Here is an 8,280-nt window from a genome sequence, read left to right as displayed (position 1 = left end):
GCACAGTGCTCTGAAATTAAGTTGAGCTTTCTGTTAACCTTCTTTCATAGGTGAGAGTATCCACTGTTCCCATCTCTATTTAAGCATGTATTTCTTAAAAAATTGAAAGGGTCACATTTTATAAAAACAAAAAACAAACAAAAACCAAAAAAACAATCTGGCACTATAAATGTGTGTGGGCCTGTTCCAAATATATCTCAATATAGTCAAGTAATTCTTCTGTTCCATGAGGCTTAACACACCTCAAGCAAACATACCACACAAGATTGGCAGAAGAACGCACTGTTCCAAGTCCCTTTTACGATGTGATTGCTGTTTATTGCAAACTTCATACCGCAGTCTACCAATCACGTCACCCTAAAAACCTTTCATTTGTTGAAGAAAACGAGTTGCCTTATAAGTGATTCTTAGGCCCTGTCTTCACAGCCATCTCTCCAAAGTAAATATGTCCCAATTTCCCCCTCCAAGGCAGCTTAACACTTTGGAACCCCAGTGATGTATTCTGACACTAGTGTGCACAGATTCTTTATTCATATCCTTGTAAGGGTATCCTGGAATGTTCCTTGCCTCTTAAGCCTTCCCCACTTGGATGACATGGCCCCTGAAATCTCACCATTCTATGGGTTAAGTCTTGTGTTCTTGCAGTGATCTATTTCTCTAAAGGCCTTTGTGAAGGAGCAGGAAGAAGAGAAATAAAATGCAGGGAATTCACTGAAAAGAAGGTGGAATTAAAAATGAACTCCTTCACCTACTTTATCATTTTATTGACACTAACCCCAAATGAAGCTTGAAATAAGAACTATGGACTCATGCTATCTGACACAGATGGATATTTGGGTAAAAATCTAAAATCAGGAGCACCTGGGTGGCTCAGTGAGTTAAAGCCTCTGCCCTGGGTTCAGGTCATGATCCCAGGATCCTGGGATCGAGCCCCACTCTCTGCTCAGCGGGGAGCCTGCTTCTCTCTCTCTCTCTCTCTCTCTCTCTCTCTGCCTGCCTCTCTGCCTACTTGTGATCTCTGTCAAATAAATAAATAAAATCTTTTCTAAAAAAAAATCTAAAAACAAAGGGAAACAAAACAAACACAATACACTGCCATCAACCTGGATAAAAGCGAAGAACTGAAAGTTGCATACACTGTCACTCGAAAACAACAAACAATAACAGAAAGAATGGTCAGCCCAAGAGTGGACGCCTGTGATTTCTGGTGACCTGGGACTCCTTCGGATTTCCTCACAGAAACCAGAGACCCTATTTTTTTTTTTTCTCTTGGAGAATTCTGTCTGTCATGCACCCTCACACTCTCATTCTCACAGCCTTGGTGGGCGAGCAACACAGGCTGACAAGATGAACCCATCCCCCTGACAACTGACCACTCCGGGGATGGGCACGTAATCCAAGTGGAGCCATCTGGATTTTATGGAAGAGAATTACATACCTTGGAAGAGAAACTACCATATCTCTGAACACTTTCTCCTTCTGGAAAGAGGCGTTAAGCATGGAGCCGCCATTAGCCTTGACACTGCCCGGAGAGTGCCTACTAGAGAATGAAGCCAGCTCAGATGAAAACACAGATATCCTGCTGACTGGCACCAAATGCACCTTTGGCCCAGCTATGCCTGTGCACCTTGATTTCCCAATTATGACCATTAAATCACCTGTTTGTTTAAGCTAATCTGGTTTGACAATTGACAGCCCTGATTACTCCTCATCGTGTATCCTGGTATTTATGAGATGTTTCCTTTTATACATGACAGAAAAGTTGCTGTTGTCTATCTACATAATAAAAGATATTCACCTGACATGATTAGGACTAATATCAACTGTAGAGATATCAGAGTTGATCTGTCTCAGATAGGTTCCTGCATAAAAACCCAAGGCAGACAATCTCAAACCAAGGTCCAAAGAATCTTAAAAATCAATGAGACAGGAGTTTGTTTGGCAGACAACATTAAATTTGAATATGTTGGAGTAAATCTGAGTACAAGTGAAATCTGAGTATGTTTGACTACACCCAGTCCTTGTCTCAACATAATTCCGAAGTCTGAGATATCACATTAAAAATCCAGAAAACAAGCTATAATGGAGAAATATGCCTTTGCATACAAGACTAGAGACAATAGCACAGTATGAATTTAAGATGCCTTTTGACTGTATAAAACACAACCTAATGGATATTATTGTAAATTTTTAAAAGAATAAACCAATTGTGTTAAACTTATTTTATAGCTTTACTTCTATCTTCTTTAAAACACAAATATAAATTCAAAACATGAGTTTCCTACAGATTATTCATCACAGAATTGCTGCATAATCTTGCCAAATTTGAACTTTCAATGTATCTTGGTTCTTTTACCTGGCATAACAGCAAGAAATGACAGGTTTAGAGGCTAGTGAGACCCAGGTCCACTTTGAAACTCTGAATGCAAATTATAAGTAGAAAGTTCTGATGGACACTTTTTTTTTTAACTTTACATTTCAAAATGCAAACCTATATATTTTGTCTGCTCACCTATCACTTAACAACTTTGTAGGCCTCAACTTTTAACATTTCTCTTATTTTCAATTTCTACAACTAAAAGTTAACACTGAAAAAATTGAGAAGAGAAAATGCAGGAGGGTGTCTTACCAAATATTTTTCCTTCCTGTCTACATACTATTCCGTCCCTGCCGAGATGTTTACAACAGTTGTGCAGGAGGAGGATGTGTCTGCAAAAGGTAATAGTCTGAAGACTTTTTAACAATACAAAAGTTCCAAAAAGGCCTGCCTAGTTTCGCATGACTTCCTCAGATCATGCAAACATTGGTGTGGCATGAGGACAAGGCCATCAAAGCAATGACTTTTGTAGCTGAAAATCAACCAGCAAGTATTAATTTATCACTTCTTACATAGGAGGCAAGGCACTTTGACAATCTGAAGGAGGAAGGCTTTGTTGAAAATGATGTCTGCTTACAAGTACTTACAAGTAGTATACTCAATACACTGGACTGAACTTGATAGGTGGGAAATTATAGAGCAAATCAAAGCAGGCAAAACAATCCCATATGTATCTATCAAAAGTGTGTGCAATATTGTTGTTGAATCTTGACTTTACAAAATTGAAGAAACGTTTTAGTTTATTTAATATAGAATATCCAAACAAGCAAGTCTGGGGGTGTCTGGTCTAGGGGGAGAAGGAACATTTAAAATTTTTCTTGAGTCATCTCTAGAAGGATAAAGGACAAAGAAGAGATTAGGTGGGAGTGGACGACACTATTGCAAAGAGTTATGTGGAGGGACACTTTCCTGTACATTAATAGACACATTCATTAATTTGTTATAAATAATAGTTAGAAAATTCCTTTTTCTTCAGTCACTGTTGAGCACCTACATAAGCAAACTTTGTTCCATGAAACAGTAGCCAGTTTTTCTGGGAAAATGTGTTCCTAGCCCAAACTTGCAGCCTACAAAATTATCAAAACAATAACAACAGCTTCTCTGGTCAGTCTGCTCTTCATTTCAATTACATTCCTCTCCAGAGACTTTCAATATCTCTCCCTATCCCTCTTATCACATGAGACAGGAGAAAATGGAAGACAGTAGGAAAAAACTCCTAGAAGGACAAACTTCCTTGCAATTATACTCATCAGCTCCTCTTTCCCTATACAGTTATCACAGAGGAGCTGTCCCTCTTCCAATCTAGGATAAGTCTGCCCATCTGGTCTCTATAGGGTATAGTACCCCTCCCTGCCTTCTCAAACAATTTATATCTTGATTATCTTTTCTGTGACATATGTTCAGTGTCTTTCCCAGTACTAGATTCTACCCATTAGCATTCAAGAATGTTCAAGGGTACCCATCTTAAAAGCAAACAAAGAAGACAAAGAACTAACCTCCCTCCACATCTCTTCCTTCCAGATCTATTGTCTGTCTCTCCCACCTTCAGTAGAAACTTTCAGAGAGAATTATCTTTGCTCATTGTCCCTATTCCCTTACCTTCCCCTCACTCACTGGTCCACTCTACTCCAGCCTCTGGCCCTGTCCCTCCATCACTCAACTGAAAAGGCTCTTGCTAAAGTCCCTCTCAGTAACCATCTGGCACTATACCCAATTGCATTTAAGTCCTTGTCCAACTAGAGCTCTCAACAGTATTTAACTCATTTGTCTAGCACTTCCTTTTAGAAATCTCCCTTCTACTTGACTTTTATGACAATATACTCTCCTGGTTTTCCTCCTACCTCTCCAGCTGCTCATTCTCAAGATCTTTTGTTGAGTCATCCTGACAACTCAGCCTTTAAATGTTCTTCATGGTTCTGTCTTGGCCTTCTTTTCCAATTCCCTTAGCAATTTCATCCATTCCTTCCATTGTGACTACTAAATTATTATAGTTATATATTGTGATATCATGATATATTACTACATATCAGCAACTCACAAATTTATACCTCCAATCCAAACCACTCCTCTGTATTCCTACCTCACTTGATTGTCTCGAAGATATGAAACACTAAATCTAGACCAGATCAGACTCATTATCTTCCTTCCACACTAGCCTTCTAGAGTCCCTTGCCTATTTAAAGGCTACTACCACCACCCACCAGGTTATGAAAGCCAGAACCTTAGGGGTTGTCCTTGGCCACACCCTCTCCTTCACAGGCACATCCATCTCACCATCTGCCCTGTTGATTATCACTGATAAATACACCAAAAATACATCGTTCCCAACCTCCACTGCTACGATCCTTGTTCATGTTCATATTTACATCTGCCATAGTTACTTCCTAACTGGTCTTTTCACTTTTTCCCTTGTTCTACTCATAACCCATTCTCCATGTAGCAGCTGAAGTCATCTGATCAGAATACAAAATAAAACTGAATTCTGTTAGGATAAATTTGATAATTCTTTTATTCTTTTTCAAAATTGTTATTTATTCATTTGCCAGAGAGAGAGAGAGCACAAGTAGGGGTAGCAGCAGGCAGAGTGAGAAGGAGAAGCAGGCTCCCCGCCGAGCAGGGAGCTCAATGCAATATTCCATTCCAGAACCCTGGGATCATGACCTGAGCTGAAGGCAGCAGCTTAACCAACTGAGCCATCCAGGTGTCCCTAAATTTGACAATTCTTAACTGTGGGTTTGTGTTGTTTCATTGGTTGTTTTGCTGTTTTGTTCTTTGTGTTAAATTTTACAATTATTTTTTACTCATTTTTTTCAAAATTCCTTAAAATTTTAGTTCTTTTTATAAAACTATAATCAAATGTTAACAGAGAGCTACTTCTCTGTTTGATTACTCAAATTATACTTTATAGATCCTCCCATTTAAAACAGTTCTTTGGAAATATTGAATATGTTCTCTCTAATGATGTTTGTATTGGTCTGATGGGTGTTTCTATTGGTTATTATCATCTTAATTTTCCTAATTAAAAAATAATTAAATGAAGGCAGAATAACCTAAGATGGTTCATTCACACAAATAAAAATATGCATTTTCAAATTCTAGCCCTGACCTCTAACACCAAAAAATGTTTGGAATCCACTAACACTATCTAAATTTTAGCATTGTTTTCCTGCATCTTATTATTATTGTACATGCTTTAATACAAAAATTCTATATGATAACTTTGTTTTAAATGTTAGATGGTAGTATTTTCTCCAATATTCGAAGAATTTTGTGAGATTTATTTATTTATTTTGGAGGGAGAGGAGAGAGGATGTGGGGAGAAAGAGAGAGAGCCTCAAGCTGACTCATGTTGAACAGGGAGCCCCAAGTAGGGCTCAATCTCCTAATCCTAAAATCAGGACTTTAGCCCAAACCAAGAGTGGGAGGCTTAACCGACTATGCCCCCCAGCTACCCCAGCAGACGTGTCATTTTTAATAGAAATTTAAAAAATAATAATAGGGGCTCCTGGCTGGCTAAAGAAGAGCATGTGACTCTTGATCTGGGGGTTGTGACACCAAGCCCCACATTGGGTCTAGAGATTACGAAGAATAAATAACCTTAAAAAAATAAAATAATAGTAAATTAATTTAAATTTTGATTTTTAATCTTTTCCCAGTTTCACTTCTCCCATTCTTCTATTTCAAATGTAGGTTAGCTCCTACTAAAAATATGTTGTTTTATTGCTTTTCTGTAATATGTGGGTTTGATGCTTTAAAAAACTTGACTAGACTTGATATAGTTTTGAAATACCAACCTCAATCTCCATATTGCATCAACCTGAAATACTTTGAGGAAGTTAGTGGTTCAAATGGCCCTCTGGGAGCAATGGATCTCATCTCATTTCTGACAAATTGATGAAAGCTTGATAAAAAGAACCTAACATTTACCATCCAGTCTATTCTTAATGATGGGCAACGATTTCAGTTCTTCTCTGAAGGTCTGAGCGCCTTATTCCTGCCGCGGCTCTGCGTGGACGTCTATGGGGCTGGGACTTGCCCACCCAAGGCCAGGACTGGCATTCTGGAAGTGTGCTCCATGAATCTTCCCTTTAGTGAAGCTGGGTCCTATCTAGTCTAGGGATTTGTGATGTCAGGAAGAGTGATGTGTTCGTAAGATCAAAATAAAATCAACCTAGGAACACTGCCAAATTCTTCCTCTGTCTATCACTTATTCTCATATAAAGGTCGGTCTGTCTCCCGTGCTGGAGAATTGCAGAAATCTAAGGCTGACCCTTTTCAGCACTTAGCGGAATCTAAGGCAGAGGAAAGAGGTTGTTAGCAAGGACAATTTGCTCTGTACCAACCCACTAGCTGGCAATTATCAATCAGTGTGGTAGGGCTCCATTACCCAGTACCGTGGAGAAACTAAGAAGCCTAGAAAAGCCTCAGATCAGGTAAGACCAGAAAAATCAGAGGCAGAACTTAAATTCGGTATTTCCCTCACAGTACATAGTGCATGTCTTATTAGTTGGTTGGAGAAAGCCTGGCAAAAGTGCTCAGACGGTGAGCAAGAAGGCAGACGGGGGTTTCCGGCCTGTTGACAAACTGGAGGAGCCCTTCCCGGGAAGGGCGGAAAGGGAGCCAGAGGTACAGAGGTTGCGGAGTGGGGGGCAGTCCCTCTCTGAGTTCCTGATCCGGTGGCTTTATTTGTTAGCGTGGTGGGTCCAGGCTGGGAAATGCACACTCAGCAGGGAAAGGGGAAGGGAGATTGGCGGCAGTTTTATAAAAACAATACAGCTCAAGTCTCCCGCGTGTGCCCCCTCGCTCACCCCGCCGAAGCACAGTCGGGTCAAAAACGGCTCGCTGGAGCGAGTGCGGCCCCCTAGCTCCCAGTAGGAAGAAGGCGGGTATTTGTGACTCCAGGACGCCCTGACCACTGCACACACCCCCATTCCCCTTCTCTGTCAACCCGCCAGTTCTAAGAGGCGCCTCTCTCTCTGAGCCTTGGACTAAGGTCGCTCGGGGTCATCCCAAATCTGATGATGCGGCTCAGCCCCCCGCAGCTGGGGATTGGCGGGGGGGCGGGGGGTGCGCGCTGGAGGCAGAGAGGACGCGGGGAGGAGGCGACTTGAGCCCGACGGAGCCCAGAGCTGGGGTTTCCCTCGCAGCGCTTGCTCCCCCGGGTCTGCGCTGGGCGCGGCTGGCGCCCGGGTCTTGCCTCTCGCCCGCCCGCCCGCCCGCCGCCGCCGGGGCCAGGACTCTGGGCTGCCAGCGGCCCCGCCACTGTCCCTTCCGCTCGCCCCAAGCATTTGATTGCCAGCCTCGAAGTACCACCTTCCCACCCAGCGCCTCCCGGGGGTCCGAGAACCGAGACCCGGGAAACTGGTGAGGGAAAAGAGGAACCCGGGGGCAGGGCCAGCACTGGGCGCCACGGGGCCGGGTCTCCAGCTTGGAGGCGGGGGCTCCCCGCGAGCGGGGAACCGGGGAGAGAGCGCGGCCAGCCGGGGTGCGGGGGGTGCACCTCCGCCCCGCGCCGGGCCCGCCCGCACCCCCCAGGGGCGCGTATCATCGCGCCCAGCCGGGCCCGCGCGCCTCGGGCTGCCCTTCTCCCGTCCCGCCCCTAGTTCTTCAGCCAAAACCCTTGACCAGAGTCTCCTCGCCAACATTCTTAAATGTCTTTTGCCAGCTCTTTGCGCCAGGTAGGAATAAGGCTCTGCTTTCAGGGTGTGTACATAAACGCCAATTCCCAGAAGGTGTAGCGACATTTTCACCTTCCCCATGAACTCCTTGGGAGGGGGGTCCACGGGCATTTACCCTCTCGAGGGCCAGACTGTTTCTGGCCGAAACCTGTTTGTTCCCTGAAATGTCTTTGCTATTCATATCCTCAGAGGCTCCTGCAGCAGTTCCCGGAAAGGCCCTGGGGG

Source organism: Lontra canadensis, unplaced genomic scaffold, assembly GCF_010015895.1.
Source record: "Lontra canadensis isolate GAN:19392208 unplaced genomic scaffold, GSC_riverotter_1.0 scaffold100, whole genome shotgun sequence".
In the NCBI taxonomy this organism is placed as follows: Eukaryota; Metazoa; Chordata; class Mammalia; order Carnivora; family Mustelidae; genus Lontra; species Lontra canadensis.
Note: the sequence above shows the minus strand (reverse complement) of the source record.